Source organism: Columba livia, chromosome 2, assembly GCF_036013475.1.
Source record: "Columba livia isolate bColLiv1 breed racing homer chromosome 2, bColLiv1.pat.W.v2, whole genome shotgun sequence".
NCBI lineage: Eukaryota > Metazoa > Chordata > Aves > Columbiformes > Columbidae > Columba > Columba livia.
The window spans coordinates 89136914-89157111 of record NC_088603.1 but is presented as its reverse complement, the minus strand read 5'-3'; the positions used below and the strand labels follow the sequence as shown (position 1 = coordinate 89157111).

The window sequence follows — 20198 nt, the reverse complement described above, 5'->3', positions numbered from 1 at the left end:
AAGGCCAACTACTTTCCAAGTGACCAAATGCCACTTTCTTTAAATGGGAGCTTTGTATTAGCATTTTATTGCTACTGCAACTTTATACTGTGCCACTCAGGGTAACAGTTGAGCCCCTAGTACAGAAGTTGTTGTGACCCATGTGATTTCAGTCCTTCCAAACCACCAGCATCATTCACACCAGACAAAGAAAACCTTTTTCAAGCACAGGGTGCCCTTGACAAGATTTACAACCTTTTTAAAACAATTTTTGTATTCTGTTTGTACAAAAGAAATAAGAACATGGCCAATTCCATTAATTTTCAATGCCTGCCATAATGGTCACAGCTGATAGTTCCCTAATATTTAAATTATAAGGATTTAGGTAAGGATTTTAACATACTTCCAGAAATTAGGATTTTCCACATGGGTGAAATTCAAGGGAATGGTGAAACAAAAATAATTCCATCCAACCTCCCTTCGATATGAACCTTGTACAACTGTGCAAGAATAAGTAGCACCCATTAGTGACATGGAAATAGTGCATGCACTTACCTGTCGTGTTCTGGTGCTGTAAGATGGGATCAGTTCTATTCACAAGACAAGGTCAGGTTAGGTTCTGATTAATCTTGTTCTTCTGTGGACATTAACATATATGGCAGGCTTCAGAGAATGAAAAGCACATCTAAACATGCTACCTAAAGATGAAAAGAAAAAAAAGAGTTGTTAAGTAAACATTATAAACTTGCTGATAACTATCTAGTAACTATGATAAGAGAGAATAAGTGTGTTCTTAACACATAGATGACACCTTCTGCAGTTATTTCATTATAATAATGAAATGATTTAGGGTGGAAGAGATCTGTGGAGATTGTGGTCCAACTCCACCACTCAGAGCACGATCAGCTTAGATCTGGTTGCTGAGATTTTGAACATTTATAAGTATACAGAGGCAAAAATGAGTATATGAACTTTAATTTTTGCATATTCTTTATCCTTTGACCTTCATGCTTTTTGTCTAGACTCCTATTCCCCTCGGTTTTTTTTTTTTCTCCTATGCCTTTTTACTGCAATAATAAATCAAATATGATACTACTCGTCATAGTGTTCATCTCAGAATCCCTCTCCCACATCACTTCCATCAATGAGCTTCAGCTGTTTTGGCCCTTTCTTCTCCTGTTATGTGAACATTGTGGAGTCGTGCTGCTTATGACAGAAAGTATATATGTTTTACCTGTATGAATCTTATTTGTAGGCACTTGCTCTATTGCAAGGTTTTCCCATTTGCCTTATCCAGGCTATTATGCCTTGAACTTTGTTGAAAACCCTTGGCGGAGGAGGAGTCTGTGCATCTAACTGAGTAATTACTGCTCAGGAAGACCTGACATCCAGACTGACACAGGCAGAGAAGATACAGCAGGAATGGAGCACGGGAGAACTCTTGGAAAAAAAGCAGCAAAAGCGAAACCTAATGTCATGTCACATCTTCTCTTGTTTCCAACAAACTGCTACTTCCAGATCTCTCTGTCAGGGGGACAATCCTTCCCTCTTTGAGGAAACTCTGGGCTTGTGTTTCTTTGCTTGTTTGTCCCTCATCCCCATACCACTCATCTCTTTTTAAGTCTCACAAACCTAGTGCACATTGTGAAAAATCTGTCCCTCCTTCATGTCAAATTCTTTAATATCACTTAAGCCTTGCTGTCATTTTATTCTCTATCCTACTGGGGGAATGGATGTAGCCATTTTTATTTTTTTTTGAGAGGAAAACCAATGAATACTCCCCAAATTTTCAGTCAATGACTTTTTTATTGTCACCGTTTATTGCAGGGCAACAATAAACCACAGCAGACTCTCTGTTAATCTCTGCCCTCCTCACTAGAAAAGGTAAGAGGAGGAAAAGGGAGACAGACTTACAAATTGGAAAGTTAAAAAACGTTTTACAAATGCTACTAATAAATAGAGAAAATAATACAAAATATGCAAAACCAATCTTAAAATTCCCATGTGGAGCTGGCATTGCTCCAGTGGCTTCAGGGCAGGCACCCGAGACTCCTGGGCTGAACTCAGCAGTAAACCAGAAGTGGACTCAGGGATGCAGGGCCTGGACCTAGGCCTAGAATCACAGGCAAAATTGGCAGGGTCCTCTTCAGATGCCAGCCATGGTTGAACAGAGTAAGACCCTTGTGATCTCCCACTTGTATAGGGTGTGTGATGTGTATGGGATGGAATCCTTAGTTGGTCAATTTTAGCCACTTGTTCTGTCTCCCCCTCCTTGCAAATACACCCCTCTCACTTAAGGGACATGCAAAATTTATCAGTAGCCTTGGCTGCCACAGCAATAAGTTTAAAACTGAGCCTCTTCTGTATACCATTGTTACTGTTATCAGCTCCAGAGGGAACAGCGGCTGAAAAGCATGGAGCCAAGTTTGGAGTTCAGGAAAGTGCAGTTACTTAGAAGAACTTAGCTGAAAGGAAAATTCGCTAAATGAGAACTAATCTTGTTTTTTTAAAGAATAACAGGACATTTATAAAAGATGAAGTTTAGGAAATACTCAAAGAGGTTGACTTTTTTTTTTTTCCTTTTTTTTTTTTCCAGTCCAAATACCGAAATGGACAATTGTAATTTGTGGCATCTCAGATTTTCACTCCAACTTTGGCAGGCTGGTTTCTGCTGTAAGGCAAAGGTAATACTGTAGCCTGCTACAGTGATTAGCCGTGCACAAGGAAGCATAAAGGAAAAGGAAGTGGAGAAAGGAGTCTCAGCTGGTTAGAAAGTCCACTTTTAGGGCAGCAACATTTCTGGCAGACTTTTGCACAAACAGCTGTTAGAGACTTTGAGTGGCAGGAGATCTGTAGCCTCCCAGGTAAATATTTTCCTGTGCTTCACCATCTACCATGTAGAGGAATGCACCCAGCCCAGTGCATAGTCTGCATCCTCCAGTTTGGCCAAAGCCTGCTGTATCTTGCCTGATCTAAATAATATGAAAAAGAGGTACTCCTTTGCAGCAGTCTTTCTGTAGTTCATCCCTCCTTCAGTCATCTTTTTTTTTTTGTGTCAAAAGTGCCCTAGACTGAAGAATGAGAGACACTAAGTGATGCCAGATGACTTTGGTTCCCTCTGGGATCTATTCACATAAAAAGAAGCCAATGTCCCAAAACATGAAAACACTTTCTTCTCACTGTTTTTATTTTCCTGAACACATACTTGCGTAAGTATTCATGAATATACATTTTATTGTATTTTAATTTATAACAGTAATTTTCAAAGCTCTTTATTACATTAATACTTGAAAGATGGTTTCAAGTTTGTTTGCATGTTCTGCCTTACTATCATAAGAGAGAGGTTGTTTACAACTAAATACCATAATCAGGTGTCGGAAGTCAATATGATAAGATGCAGTCAAGCACAGTATTTTTCCTCAGAAATATTGATCCACTACATTATTTACATTTATTCACATAAAGTAAACTAAAAGAATCAAAGTATAAGACACAGATGAGTCAAGGCTGGATTTAAGTTATTTGAGGAAAGGACTGTCCTTTGTAACATTTGCAGAAGTCGCTAGCATGAAATAAATCCCTTTCTTCAGAATTTACAGGAACAAAACAAAAAATCTACTACCAGGAGAATGCTGCATTACTCCTTTGAAAATTGTAGATTGCTTGGAACTTATCATCCTCCTGAGAAACCTGAAGTACAGAGGCTATTAAGAAAGTATTTTGTGAATCCTGTGAAGTTTATTACTTTCAACTTCAGATGAGAGGTTTCATTCTAAGAAATTTGGTTCTGTGAATCCTTCTGGTGTCTGTATTTGTTGTTCTTGCCTTCTTTCCTCCAACTAGAATTAATATTCCAAAGACTGCTGTAGAATTACAGATTGAGCTGCTTGAGACACAAAGATCAACAAGTATCATAGCCAGATTATGTGGCATTGTTTGTAGAGAAAATTGGAGCTAAGTGCCTACTGAACCACATTCTAATGACCTCACCTAGGCGTTCGTGCTCCAGCAGGGGGAATGGACTAGGTGATCTTTTGAGGTCCCTTCCAATTCCAAACATACTGTGATACTGTGTGATACTTTAGCTACCTCAACAAGGTAGATCTGTTTTTATACTTTACTCCGGAGTCTATGTCCTGTGAGATTCTGAGTACTTTCAAGACTTTGAAAAGTCGACAGAGATTCAAAGCATTTCATAACTGGTGGGGTGTCTAGAGAATATCATAAGGACCAAGAAGAGACATTCATAAGTAAGGCCGTAATTTGTAAAGGAGAGAAACACAATTCAGTGAATATAAACATCACAGAGGCTAATGCATCCTAATTATCTCCTTCTCTTAGACAAAAATTTGCAGCATGTCTGATTGGCATCGTCATGAAGGAATATAAACCTGGTTTACTATAAAATAAAAAATCAAACCAGAATGAATATCCTGTATATGCTATAGGCAGAGTTCAGGTGTACTAGGAGCTAGATTTCCAGTGGTAGCAGAGTTATTCTACACACTTTGTGGGGTTTGTAGGTGGTAAAACACAACCAAAACCCAACAACTGTTTGTTCAGCTTCCAAGTTCAGATTACCAACATTCCTAAACTCATAGAACTAGATTAGTACTAAACTCAATTATCATTAATATTTCTGTGAGCAATCAATCACCAACTATAGTTTTTTGCTAAGAATATCAGTTTTATTAGCTGTCATATATTAGAAAGATATATGCCATTATTTTTTAGTTGCAGAGTTTGAAAAAAAAAAAAAAAAGGAAATTTTGTCTAGAAGCTTGATTAGTCTGAACCTAACTTTCTTCATGGGAGCATACCAGTGGCAATCATCTTAAACTTACTTAAATGAGAACTAGGTTCTTCATCTCAGATTAGCCAATAACTTGCTGGTGAGGCCATTTAAATACACAAGATTGAGATTGGAGGTCCTGATGGTATCAGACAGAAGTGAAATTTACAAGGATTTATCTAAAGTCCTGACCGATGTTTTAACACAATGATATTAGCTCTAACTAAGGAATTTTATACCTTCCACCTGCTACCTGTCATCCTACTCCTGATCAGCACCTTTCTGTGTTGCTTCTGTCCCTGGATCCTAAGAAAACTACTGGAGGTACCGTTAATCTAATTAATGGAAGGAATTTAAGTCATTGCCTATGTTGAGTACAATCACTTGGAACAGGGATTCTGAGCTACACAGAAAGAATATATCTTGTACAGAGTAAATTAGAACACGCTTTAGACAGAAGGCGTAATCATGAGACAGTGGAGCAGTCAAAGCATCATATTTGTCAAAATTATCCCTGTAAAGAACCAGCATTTTTTTGAAGTGTCATCAGTTTTCACAGGTGCAGTGCAACCCCATGCTTCCCACTCTAGCCATAACTTTACACTGAAATGACACTGAAACAGGAACAACATTAAAAAAAAAAAGTGTTAAATAAAACTAAGAATTCTTCAGTTCAAATCTAAGCTTTTAAGATTTTACTGCTTTGCCTACCGTGTTTGTTTCAACAAATGAGCTGCCTCCTTTCCTTTAAATGTCTGAACTCTCTTTTTACTGTCATGTTTGAAGCTGGCAGGGAATTTTCTGATGGTGGCAAAAACAAGATCAAGGAGACAGGTTTTCTTTATCATCTATCACATTTCCATACTTCTTTGCTTCATGAAAAGCATACATCCCAGGGAATCCCATAATGCAAATGAGCACTTTTACACAAGCAAGACTACAGACTACTAGGACATAAACTTGTGCTATTTCTTCTGATTTCTTCTGTGGCCAGAACAAGAGAGATATCAGTCTTTTTGTGATTTTTGCATAGCAGCTCTTAATTCCTCACACCTCTGGTCCCATAGCTGCTAGGGTGCAAAGTGCCCTAAAAGGGGCAAAGCAGAAGAATTTTTTAGGTACTGGTAACAACCTTTAAAAGAAAAAAAACATGACTCAATAAGTTACCTAGACTATCCTGTAAATAGTAACACCTAGGTACCACGACATACTTGCTAGATGATAATGGTAGTATACAACTTCTACACACACTTGAATGCAAATGTACACAGACTGAAGCACAGTTACGTTATCTACTCTTTTTCCTTGTACTTAAATTTGAATAAAGTAAGCAGGACAGGAAAATAAAGAAGCAAACTTGAAACTGGAGAAAGAAAAAAAATGGAAGAAAAGAGAATAGTAGCAGAAAAACAATGGTGAAGAGCAAGAACATGGGGGAGAAGAGTGAGGGGCAACTAAAATCTGTCAAGGAAAAACGGATTAAATAGGATATTCAAACAATCACAAGGCTATCAAAATAAAACAAAACAAGACAAAAAAACCCACAAACACAAGCAAAAAACCCCAAAACAACAAACAAAATCAAGCAGCCAAAGGTTAATTCAAGAAGAAAGATGATACAGAGAAAGTAAACAGTCCATGTGAAACTCAGGAATACCAGTGAAGGTGAGATGCACTACCTACTAAGGATAGTCGTAGGCTGTCATCTCATCTGCCGTGCATTTTTTATTTCTCAAAAAAAAAAGACATTAAAAAAATCCCAGAAAATGTTGCTTCTTAGATGCAGAACCAAAAACATTCATAACAGGTGACACTGGAAAATAAGGCTTCATGTTACCATGGGCAAATGCCTGCCCAAAACAGGAAAGAAACCTAATTTTCAGCAAATATTCTGTCTTTCCTGAGATAGAGAAAAAAGTAGCAATTCCAGTCAGTTATTTTCCTGATATCCTAAAGATTTCCCTAACATCTTCAGTTGTCAGTGACTTGTCACATAAAACAAGGTGTTAGAGATGATTACAGAGAAGAATCTAGCTTGCAAGCATGTTCTTGCTGCTGCTTTGATGCTTGCTTAGAGCTAAGGTAAGGAGGACTTGCTCTTCTCCTCAGCTGCAAAGGATCTTATAGTCTTTATTTTTAAATTGACTATAATGCACCTGTGGAAATAAAAGCTTCTCAGCGTTCACAGAAAGATTGAGGGTAATCCTTTTGAAGCAAATAAAATTGTAATCTCAAACTGCGGTTTTTGAATAAAAGCAGTAAAAAAAGTCATATAAGTCTTAGATACATCAGTGACAAACGTTAACAAGCTCACATTGTCAAAGACAATAAATACATCATGCTGAAACTTTTTGCTGTGGTGAAGGATAATGATTTCCAACAGAAACAGTAAGAGACAGTCCAAGGTCTTGTGGTAAATGAAAATTTGACACAAAACTGTGAGTATAGATATTAATGGCTGTGGGTTTCTTTTTAAATGGTGTTTAGACCTACTGTATAGTCTGTTCCTAGAATAATCTTCTTGAGAGCTTTCTGGGAATTAGACATGCGCAGGCCCCTTTGATTTGAATGGAAAGCGTGCAGCAAAATCTTGTGCAACTGAAAAATATATGCAACCCTGCTATGCAGAGCAAAACACTTTCTATGCTGACTTTCTCACTCACTTTAGATATTATTGAATAAATACATTTCTAATAGTCTTCAGAATTTAAAGCTTTTTTTCTGTTATGTGCCAAAATTACCATGTGCCTGAGAAAAGCATGTAGGGCTCTTTCTGAGATCTGGTCAGAAAAGACAGTCCATGAACATTGCAAAACATATACTAAGCCTTCATGGAAAACTATCTTTCCTTCAGAAGATACTGAGACGTTTCCGATTTCATTCTTGCACCCAAAAAACACTGTTTCTAGCTGAGTGCATAACCCTACATTTTAGCTGTGTTAGTTTTCCAAGGAAGTTAAGGTTCCTTGCTGAAATACCCATGAGCCTAACCTGATCAGAGGGAAGAACTATGGACAAGGGCAGGAGTCACAAGTGCTCTGTGACACCTGCACAGCCTAATTTAAGACAGTTCATTTTCCACATAGCTGACAAAGACAGCTAAATGTCTCTAATGGTCTTAGCTAACATAAAGACATGGCAGTCATCACATCCTCAGCAACGCTAAAGAAATTTTGAAGTGTTGAAAATCACTTGAAAAAATATTTTTATACAGATATTCTAGTTAATACAGCCAAAACCCCAGCTGACAAGCTGTTTTCATTAAGAAATAATAGGGAAAAAAATCCAATTTTCTCTCATTTTTTAAACTGCCCCCATCTTCTTCCATTAGCAAAATGATTTTCCTACTCTCTTCCACTGAAAATGTTAGGAAAAAAAGTAGTGAAGGTATAATAGTATGTCACATTAACTTTTTATTTTTGTAAAAATTGTAAAATCTGGGTGGGTTTTGAGTGAAACACTGTTTACCTTCTTGTTCCCAAACCTTTTCTCAGTCTCTTATTCTACAGGAATAAGAATATTCAGAGTACTCTGAAGGAAAGGAAGGAGAGAGAGGAGAGGAGAGGGAGAGGGAGAGGGAGAGGGAGAGGGAGAGGGAGAGGAACACCAGCATTTTCCAAATATCACACCAAATACTAGTCTTCTGAATATGTGATTACTTATTTTCATAAAAACTGATGGATTTTCTCATGAGCTGGTCACATGCATCTTCTAGATATGGAATAGTTTTGAAAGTGAGATACAGGCATATTTGTTAATTCTAGGTTTTTGATTCTTGATAATCTAATCTGCTGCTCAACTTGCTTATAATTCAAGTAGCTGTCATACAGAGGAGCAATACTTGATCAACAAATGTGCTTAACAGTGCTCATTGCAAAAAAAAAAAACCAAAAAACTAGTGATTTCACTAAATATCATATTTATTTTTATATATTAATTTTAGTGCAAGTGGAACTTTAATGAAAAGAAACAGTGCAAAAAAATTTAAAAGAAACAGTGTTACTTTTTCAGAGTGATAGTTCTTGAAGAATACATCATTTTCATTAAGCCAATGTTGTCTTAAAATCAGGATTTGGGTGCTTAACTAGTAATTAAAAACTGAACGTTATGAAAATATCATGTTTCTGTCTAGATAAAACAATTTGGAAATCACTTTCAGGTTGATGGACAAGGTTTCCAAGTATCAGGTTTTAACAAGAGTCCTAAAGAGAGCTGCGAAGATATATTTATCAAAAAGAAAATAAAAGGTCTGGAACTTCTTTTGAAAGGCAAGAAGGAAGAAGAAAAGGGTTGTTTTTTTCTGACCACTTCATGTAGTTTAATGAAATAGGTTCAAGGCATGAATTTCTGATTTAAGGTACTTTCAAATGTACTTCAAAAAATCTTGGAGCCATGAAGCCATGTGCCTTGTTATAGGCTTCAACTGATTTTACAGTGTAGCCGACTTCAGTCTGTTGTTCCAGGTCATGTTCCTTATTATTTAATCTATTCTGCTTTACAGTACAAGTGCACTTGCTGTGTCTTGTTTGTTCATCCTGATTATTTGTCTGTCTATATATCTTTCTCCTAAAATACGTCATTACACTTAAACACGTGTGGCATTTATTTTGGAATGCAGCATCAATGCATGGATGTGCCCTTATCTCCAGAACAGAGCTGTTTAGACGGTGTACGAGACAATGTAAATTCCTCACGAATCATACATACTTTTCCCTTTCTTCTAGCAGACTCAGAACATCTTGTATGTGGAAAGAGAACTGTGTGGCTCTTGAATGCAAGAGAGACAACAGTACTTTGACACATGTGGTAAGTCTCTTAGTGATTTGAAAGGCTGGTGACCTGTATTTTTAAACTGGGGCGCAATGACACATCCTATGTGATAGACAAAGTTGTGGGTTTGCTCATTTCAGTGCAGATCATATTACAAAATAATACAAGTTCCACCACAAAAAAGCCCCTGCACAAATATATTTCCTAACTGTGCAGCCTCACAGAAGTTTAGGTATTTTGGAATTGTGTTGCAGTCAAGTAAATTTCCAAAGCAGACATAAACAGGGAAAAGGTTCACATAACTGTTTACATAGAATCACTGATATTTTGTCTAAATAACCTATCAACTTAACAACCGTTTTCAAAAGTATTTAAGTATGACAAATTCTTGTAATAGTCTAGCTAATTTCTCCAGTTGCTACTGGTTTGTGGGGGTTTTTTGCATGTTTTTTTGTGGATCAGAGCCAGAATTTACCAACAGTGTGCCTGTAAATGGTGTTGCAGATTGGCTTTTACATCATGAAGTAATAAGAATACCTGTTCTGACTGTTAACCTTCATATGGCTAGAGAACAATCATTTTTTCATGCGGTAACCATTATTTTCTTCAAAGTTATAAAGGTTATATTAAAATTAAAACTATTTCTTGGGAAGGGGGTGAAGGGAGGTGAGGAATGAAGGGAGAGGAATGTGAAAATTGAAATGAAAGGACTAGAAGGCAGATGAGGAAATGTGGTGGACATTTGTCTCCTGTGGAGACAGGTTGAAATGATACATGCTATAAATTAGTGGAGTTAAGTCTATTTAATGTGAGGTTTTGTCCTGTCCTTTCTATTAGAAAATCTGATTTATATGGGGAATGACTTCAAGATCTGATCTGGCTACAAAATCTCCAACACTTTTAAATGTGTTTGTACCTACATGTGGAGAAGAGCAATCAAACATTGACTGCAACTTTAAATTCATCTCAGTTAAGCTTGCTGTATTTAAATTCCATTATTTTTATTACTAGTATAAATGTTGTTATTTCTACAAGTTCTCTTGAACAAGAATGATTTTTTTCTTTTTATCCGTGCAGGATCACAAATAAGAGAGGCATTGTTCATCTGCTTTCAGGAAATCTAAGAAGGCATTTACAAGACCCTACCTGCTGGAACTTCCATGGATTTGCATTGTACTGCTGGAAACAACAAAACATTGTGACATTTCAAAACAGGATTCCTGGAATAAGCATCTTAACCTTGAGAGAGCTGTAATACACAACTTATTGCTGTATTATTATTACTGGCCTTTGGACAAACTCTAAAAGAAAATTTAAAAAGCAGAAGCCTCAAATTACCTTCCTGCAGTGTGGAAGTAATGTGTTTGATCTGATAAAAAAATGTAGAGGTAGCTTCTAATGGATAGGGAGGACCTTTAAAGCATTACTCTTCATTAGGAAAGCATCATTCTCCCAAAAGTACATGAAAGAAAGAGCGCACTTCAGGGTAGCACAGCGTTCAGTGCATGTCAAGCAGGTGTAAAACACAAACCACAACAGACATGGCTTCGGCCCAGACAGCGGGAGGGGAGAAGAGAGCATTTATCCCACAGCTTCTGCTCTGGAAGAGGCAATATTTTCTTTTCTACTTACTCCAGATTTGTGCTTGGAGGGAAGAGGAGGAAATAGAGAGGGGAAAAGGTCAATGAAAAGAAAGGTCAATTTTACCTCCCAGCTGCAGCTACATGCAACAGTAACAGCAGGTTTAATCCTCTCTCCCTCTGTGGAAGTACTAGGAACTGCTGAACTGCAAGGCAAAGAAAAACAGCAGCAGGTGATTAGAGAGAGCAGGATGAATTACTCCAGCCAGCTACATCAGAAAAAGTGGGAAAAGCTCTCTGCGTAGGTTTGGGATAGGTGGAAGAAGCAGAAGGCACACACTAGTTCTAATCTCAGCTATGAGAAGTGTCTATGTTAAGCTACAATTCAATAATTGAAAACATTTGCTGCTGAAATTAAACTGGGAAAACTCAGGAAAGAGGCTGAGATGTCACCATGGATTGTTCTCTGAAATGGTCACATCCATGTGCAGAAGCAGCCAACAGAAGACGACAATATGTTGAGCACTGTCAGGAAGGACTTTGAGAACAAGGCAGAGGGTTGTGTTTTGCCACTGTTAAAACTGGTACCCACGACTTCAGTGTTTTTATGCAGTCCTGGTCTCCACATCTCAAGGCAGATGTAGCAGAGTTGGAAGCAAACACAGTCAAGGGATCAAGCATCCAACATATTTGAAGACACTGAAAAGTCTGGGATCTTAAATGTGATGAGGAGAAGGCGTGTAGGCAGGTTGACTAAGATTTACAAAATTATGAAAGTGGTGGATTGAATGACTTCAGGACTTTTATTTGTGCCATTTGCAGTATTAGGGGTACTTGTTAAAACTAGTAGGATATCGGTTTAAAACGGATAAATATAACATCTATGTACAGGGCAACTGGTGAACTTTAGGAGTTGCCTCCACAGGATGTTGTAGAGGCAGGAGGATGAGTGGTTACAAAACAATTTGAACAAACTCATGGACAGGTCTACAAACAGAAACTAAAGGGAATATGGAAGCATGTACTGCCTGACATGCCTAAGACAATGACTGTGGATGTCAGGAAGAATAAGCAAATGGATTTGAAAAACTGCAGGCTTGTATGTTTCCCCCTGCTGAATAATGGCTCTTTTTGCTATTCTCAGGGCAGAATGCTGGGCTAGATGAATCATTGTAGTACCGTGCAGTAGGGATTTTCTTGTTGACTTTTACAGATAGACTATAAAAGTAGTGATTCTATGATATACTGATTTTTAACTCGTTTCTTTAGGCATGAATTTTAAAGTTTAACCACTTTCAAAATCCTGATAATCTTTCATTTGTTATTATTTAAATATTTCAGTTAATTCAGATAGTAAAGGACATACGTTTTTTTTGAATGATAGACATGCCCTTCCAGATACACACAGGACTTAATTAGTCCATGCCTACTTTATCTCACATGTATACTCATCTCTATAAGTATATTCGTAAGCAGAGTTTTTAAAGAGTGACTTTGGAGGTGATACAGTGGGCAGCAAAAAGCAGGAGAGTTTGTGAATTTCATAGCTGCCACAATTCCATCTCCATTTTTTGTCTGGTCTTTAACACCCCAGTCATGATTGTGTAGTTGCTCTGTGCAACTCTCGAATGATCAAGCTGAATCTCCCTCATAGGAACTACAAGGTCTGCAGGGCTCCTCCATGGGGTCTACCTCAGAAAACTTGAGTTTCAAAAATATAACACAGAATGAGACAATTTTTGCAGCCTTACCATATTGTGCCCTGCATCAGGAGAAAGCCTCACTCCCACAATGTCACAAGCTGCCTCTATTTCAAGAAAGCATGGTCATTAATAGATAAAAAAACCAAAACACTATAGAGCTGGTGATAGTACCTTAATTACATTTTGTTCTTATTCTCTTTCCTGAAAGTTACAGCTTATGTGATGTTTTATAAGTCTTCTGTGAGATAAAGAAGAGGGATATTAATATTCTCATTCATGCAAATACACTACCATTAACAGTCTTGAGGTTATATAATATATCTAGATTGCACAAGAGGTGATTGGATGAACTGGAACTTCAGTTTACCAATTCCCTGTATTCTTTCCTATCCTCTGGTGGGTGTTGTTTTCACTGGCAATTATGATAAAATAAGGAATTGCTTATGGTTCAGCAATACTCCTAAATACTTTATGACTGCAGTCTGGCTACTTTGTGACTGTCTTCAGTAGTTATCATGTAAATGTATGTTTTAAATTATTTTACTGTGAGTATATCTGCCTGGAAATTTCTGTCCAGCTTGCTATAAAAACAGAGTCAATTTTTCCCATAAAATACGTTCTTTATATTGTTGGAAAAAAATTCCCCTTGGTGTTAATGTGCCTATATACTCCACTCCTTTTTAGCTTGATTGTATTCTATCCAGGTTCTTATACTGTACCTCAGAATGTGGTGTCTGAACACCTCATACATCTAAGCACCTATCAAGGTGAGCTATGTCGACTGAGTCTCGACTGCAGTCCCTCTCATCACATAAAAGTATATTATACTGGATCTGGGTGCACATATTCCTTAGTTACTAATTGGTTTTGAGCTGCTGTGAGGAAAAGTAAGGTCAATGAAGGAAGCTTTACAGTAATGCTGGAGAGTTGAAATTTTTGGTCATTTTTATATCTAATATGAATTAATTTCAAACTTTTGGACCCAGAGATGAAAACAGAGATGAAAATATGCATCCTGAACTCATGAGCAGCACTCCTAAGGTGCTGGAGTGCTCAAAAAGCACTGCTGTCCAGATTGATAGTAGTTGAAGGTTTCCAAAAATCTGGTACCATTTGATATTATTGTATTGAATACTTATTTGCAAATACTTGTCATAAACACTGATTTCATATGATTTAATTCTGTAGCAGAGTAGGTAAATTGCTACTACCAAAAGAAAATCTCAACTTCTTCTTTCTACCACACCTGTTTTTTGGGTAGTATTTTTCAAACTAGGTTTGGGAACTATGACTTGCAAGTATTTGCAGATTTTATTATTTGTGGCCACAGACCATTTATAGGTGACTTCACAGTGGTGAAACATTATTGGAGGAATTCAGCAACAAACATGGCCAAAGAAATCACAGATAGCAGGTTCTTACCAGTTTTTCTGTAAAGTACTAGAGAAGTCCTTTACTGCAGTCTGGTTACTCTGATGTTCAGCAAAAATACTGCCATTTTGTTGTCTGAAGAGTCGTGTCTTCCTCTCTGCCTTCTGTTGCTAGTGCTGCTGCACAAGTGAAGTTTTTTCACTTGCCTTGAAGAGGAAAATCAATTTCCACCTAATAGAGCAGGAGGTCGCTAAATACTACCATCTGCTCTGTGACACTGTAGTCTTAAGTAGTGGTCTTATGAGACAGAGAAGAATAGAGAACAAGATCCTGGAGTTCATTAGTACACATTTAAATAGAGAGGAAAATTAGACACTGAAAAAATGAGCTGAGAAAAGAAAGTAAGCTGCAATTTCTTAAAGAATATCTGGACAGAAACTGCACACAGAAGCTGAAGCAAGTGCATCTGAGTCAGACTTACTTCATAATTTTCTTATGATGGAGCGCTTGAACTTGCATGCACACAGTAAATCTACCACAGGTGAGACCATGGGTCATTCAGTAAGAGGCAGCTGGGACAGCTGCAGCTCTGAGTGACATATAATCTTTTGCAATTGAAAAAAAGTTTGAAATGAGAAGTAGGCAGGTTACTCCTGGGATATATTTAGGAGACATGGGTATGAATAAAGAAATTAATGTATAAAAGCAACCCACATAATATCCTTGAACCAAAATGAACAGAGCTGTGCCATTGTCCTTGTTTTCCCTGGTCATTTTTCTATGGACGAGAAAAACCAAGGGAGTTGGTGGGACAAGAAGAACCTGCATACTTCATTGAACAAAGGCTGAATATCATGTCAAACTGCGATAAAATAATCAGTTTGTATTTGTGCAAAAAGTGGGCTTTATTTCCCATTAAGACATGGCTGGATGTCCTTTCTTTGTAATTTCCAGGTGACAAGTTCATTAAAAGGAAGATGGACACACCTCAGGCTTAGTGTTCGGCTGTGTTGTCAACTCGCACAGGTTAGTGTTCAAAGCTATCCCTTATCATGCCGTAAACAAGGAAGAGGACAGGCTGATGCAACCTGGTGAGACTGCTCACACAAGTTCCCTGACAGGTTGTGATGAAAATGCATGTTCAGTAGCTAAGAGAGGAGAGACCCAAAGACAAAATGACTTCATGAGGAAGTATTGATGCCTTAGGAAGTGTTTTTGTGGGATATGTATTATCTGGAAGAGAAACATTGCATTGGGAATTCAAGAAAGATAAAAGAAGTCACCGAGGAGAAGAAGAAGGAGTTTTGTTTGCAGGTGTAGGATGAGCAGCCAGTGAGAAGGCAGCTAGGTAGGCCCAGATAGTTGAGAAGAAAAATAAATGTGGAGGCCTACATGGCCATGATGTATACCCATACATTGCATATAATCAGAAAAAAAAATAAAAACAGATAGAAAAAACAAAACAAAACCCAAAAAGACATCACTCTCATCTCCCACTAATTTTCCAGACAGCCATAAAAAAAAAAAATGCACATCACTGTGCTCTACTGCAAGGTATGTAAGAAAGAAACAGAGACATAAGTGATGCAGCCTGAGGTGTCTGCTCAATTCCTACACTCCCTCATTGTGCAAAGAGCTCAGCTGACTTGACCAAGGATTCTACTCTCAGTCAATGATGTCAGAGTAAAACCTTCAATAGATCATCAGTGGATATAACAGTTGTCTTTCCAGCCCAGGCTCAATTAGATGTTACGGTTTTACTTAAAGCAGTTTACTCAGTACCAGCACTTATAGCGGTAGATTGTCTTGGAAGCAAACGTTTGACAAAGTGGAGTCAGTGAATCAATGTGAAATGTTCTACAGGAAGCAGGCTTTGGTTTTTCTTTCTACCTAGAAGTATCACACAGTAACAAAAGAACTATTTTTTTTAAGGACTCCCTTAATTTAATTATATTTGCTCCAGTACTTAAGAGAATTTATGAGAGTGAGACATATATATCTTCTAAGCATCTATTCCATCATGAATTATACTCTTTTGGGTCAAATTTTTGAGTTTTACTGCATGGGCAATGAAGCAAAAAATGGATCCAAATTGGTTTTAAATTAATCAGATTCACAGTTAAAAAGCAGAGCATCATCACTTAGGTTAAATGTCAGTTGTTCATCTTCAGATTCATGTATTTTTTTAAACTTACCATAATTGACCTTTTCGAGTGTAACACCCAGCTAAACCCTGGAGAAAATGACAATATGATAAGAGAAGGACAATTTTAGTTATGACAAAGTCATTATAAAAAATATGAGCTGTGAAGATAATAATTAATATCTTCTCACTGTTTTCCACAGTAGGGCAATTACATTTTTGGATTGATATTATTTGTACTGGATGTGATCTCAGACCTGAATTAAAGGTGGGCAAAGAAGCTGGGGAAATGAGTTTTGAAAGAGTGAGAAAGGTTTCATTGAAAACTGCAGAAGTCAGTGGAAAGATTGTAATAGATTTCAGTGAGCTTTATATCAGGCCCTTAGTGCTCAAATGGAAATTTGTTCAGGTTCAAATAACTTGAATAAAATAACTCCCCTTTGGCTATTGCATTCCCTTTGAACTTACTTCTTTGGTCCTCTTTTTCCAGTCACAGACTGTCCCTTGTAAAATCAGCTCAAACATTTTTTCGGGAAGAAGAACGAAAGCATCTTATTGCAGGGCATCCGTGGGTAAGTATACCAGCTGAGAAAGTTTCTCATATGCCACTCCTGTCTACGTCTGACTTTTAGCAGGAGCCACTTCAGTCTGGCCACCTCTTGCTATGTCACTCAATACCATCAGCATCTGGCAGCAGACACATTTTTGTCTCAGTTTATGAGAAAATTCATTTTTAAATTAAGCTGTGTATGTTTAGGATAAAATAGTAGTCTGGCTTGCTTGAGTGCACCAGAGTATGTTGGAAGGTAATCTATTTTCTCACTGGAGCCAGAAAGCACAAGTGTGGGCAAGGTTTGTGGTGAGAAGGAATTGTTCCCCTTAATTTTTGGCAGATGAACAATGCCAGTGAAGTCAACGGGTCTATTCACAAACTTACATACTTTGGCAATTCAGGCCCAGCCTCTTCAGCAGCTGGACTACAGAAAAAGAGCTTTGGCCTGCTTCAGTTAAACCAAATGACAAAAATCTCACTGGCTTTAGAGGGAAAAAACCACTAATAAATGAAACATGCTAGACTGCCATGAAGAATAAAGTGTTGATCAAAAGTCTTATTTCCAAAACATCGGTTGTTGGCTTGGTACCATTCAAGTCATTCTGAGATGGATCTCATATTTCTAACACAGACAAAACTCCCACTGGCTTTACAACCACTTTTGCTGAAAGTACTTTTGAGTTTATCTAGCTTTGAGCTACATCATTATCTCAGCTTTCCCCAGTGAGCTATGGTACTGTGTTTTAATTGGCATCACGTGTGTCAATCTTGCAGTCACATCTGCTACTTAACAGGTCTTCCTAGATCATTCATCATTTGTCCCTGAATTTTCAACGTTTTACTAAAATCCTCTGAACAGAATAATGACATTAGCACTACAAATAAACCAAGTTATTTCATTAGACTTCACATATTTTATTTTGGCTTTCATTGTTGTAACAACCAAGTAGCTCTGTACACATGGGAAACAAAACCAATTTTATCTGGAAGACTATTTAATGTTTTATGAAACTAAAATGAATCTGAGCTTAATAATGTCTACACTCAAAAGTAAAGCACCGAAGCCTTCTTGGGGGTGAGATTAGTGGTTGTTTCAATAAAGAAAAATAAATTTAAAACCCTCTAGTTTTAAAAAAAGCTCACCATAAAAAGTCTTCTGTCTAACAAACATTTACGAATTAAGGTAAATAATGCAGAACCTAACCAAAGCCCACTAACGGTGATGGAAATCTATCCACTGATTTAAATGGGTGTCGATTCAGTGCTTTCAATGGCAATTAATGATTTAACAAGAATATGCACTCTGCAGAATTTGATTTAATCGCCACTTCTCCTCAGTAATCTGACCCTTAACAACACAACCCTTTGTCCCATACCCATTGAAGGGTCCTCTGTAAGTTTAAGTATTCATATGGAAGGGATGAGAAGAGAGATTAGTGCATGTGACTATTCTTGCACGTGGCATGGTCCCCAGACAATCTTCCAAAAATGTACAATGTACATTTGTTTTCTTTGACCTTTAAGAAAGATACTTCGGGCAACATTTCACTGCAGATGTAGTGCCATACATTTAGGCTACCAGACAGCTTATTATGCAAGAAGTTGCATGGGGGAGGTCATCAGAGGCCACAACAGTAGCCCACTGGCACCTCCATTAGGTGTCCCCAAATTCTCATAGGTGCAAATGATTAAGAAGAATTTGGAAGCATGGGGGGCAGAATGTCATGAAAGAGGAAAAGAGTTGCCAGTTCTTCCAGATCAGTTTATTTTCATCAGATTGAATAGAAATACAACTTAATTCTTCATTAACTTTATTTTCTCTTTGCAGTCATCAGAAATTACATCAGTCATGTTGGAAGTGACTTGGCAATGGAGAAACAGCAAAAGGATAAAGAAAAACAGCAAAAACTCCATACACATACCAGAAAACACATGCCAGATTTACTGCTCTCCGGATCAATGAAAAAGACAGAAAAAACCTGGAACAACCATACAAGAGTCAGAAGGGGAAAGAGGTGCAAACACAAGTGAGCTGCCAGGGTCAGGAAGAATAAAAATGAAACCAAAGCCCTTTCATTACCTAACTGGAATCCACAGCAGGAGGCTGGGAATTTCTCTGTACTTCTGGAGATCATGCCACAAGCAAATCTGAAAAGAATTTGATGAACTCAGTGACCCTAAAATGAGTGTGAAAGTAGAATGTTATTGATGTCTTTTTAAAAAAAATTAAGTCAGAAAGTAGAAGAAAGGATTAGATGAATATGACAAAGAGCTGGGAACTCTTCTGTTCATATACACCTTGATGATCAGAAAATATAGAAAAAATTACTCATAGTAGGAAACATTTATGATTCACTAATCCTATTATTGAATAGACTTAAGTCTGGAGGATTGAATTCCAGTGCTAAGGATTGGAAACCCTACAGTAGTGCATCCACTACAAAAGAAGAAAGCAAGAAGAGGTTGTCTGAGTAGATAAAGCTTATCATTCTGCACTATGATATGCTGTGCTATATTACAGATGTACAATAATGACTTCTTTACCCCTTGGCTCATTCCACTTTGACATGAAGGGTTCATGTTTATGATGTTCCCAGCAGAATTTTTAAAATTGGGATTTTTAGACTGATGTTCAATTTAATTTCTGCTATTTATTTTCCTTTCTAAGAAGTAGTTGTATTTTCAAAACAAAAAATATTTTTTAAAGTACACTCCCAAAATGTCAAAATGGAACACTGACATTTTTTAATAATTCCTCAAATTTGGAAAACTCACATATAATTTTGATCAATTCATACTTGCAGTTTGAAATATACTATTTCACCAGCAATTTTTGAGGAGAGAAAGAACAACAAAGCAAAACAAACTAGAAAGAAAAAAAAAGAAAACTTTTGGATGCAATGAGATTGGCACAGGAAGGAAAATCGCATCTGACTTGAGCTCTCCCTTAAGTCAGAGGAAAGCAAGAAAAGAGCTTGTAGTCACTGATGTTGAGCGGGATTGATGGATATGGGAAAGGCTGGGGATGACCGTAGGAAGCTCAGGGTTCCTCAGTTCTGTTACCCAGTCACTAGAAAATGTAGTGTCTGTTGGCCTGGGTACCTGCTGCTGTGTCACACAAGCGATAATTTAAATCACAATCACTAATAAAAGCAGGTTAAATGTCAGTAGGTTAATACATACAGAAATCCACAGAATAAAAAATGAGTTCACCTTTAATTTGCAGCTGCTGGCTTGTAGGAATTCTACTTAAAATTAAACAGTGAAGTTTTATAGGTAATGGAGTCGATTATGGTCTGGTACTTAT

The 20198-nt window shown here is 37.4% G+C and overlaps 1 long non-coding RNA gene across 3 annotated transcripts in view; it reads right to left on the bottom strand.

Annotated features, from left to right (window-relative positions):
- Positions 1-14393, bottom strand: part of LOC135578568 (uncharacterized) — a 58100-nt gene extending 43707 nt beyond the window's left edge. For all 3 annotated transcript variants that reach the window (XR_010470353.1, XR_010470354.1, XR_010470355.1), the window contains exons 1-4: positions 14247-14393; positions 12873-12928; positions 11249-11327; positions 535-677 (exon numbers count right to left, since the gene is read on the bottom strand). This is a non-coding gene — a long non-coding RNA (uncharacterized LOC135578568). The remainder of the gene's footprint in view (positions 1-534; positions 678-11248; positions 11328-12872; positions 12929-14246) is intronic.
- Positions 14394-20198: the final 5805 nt, after the last annotated feature.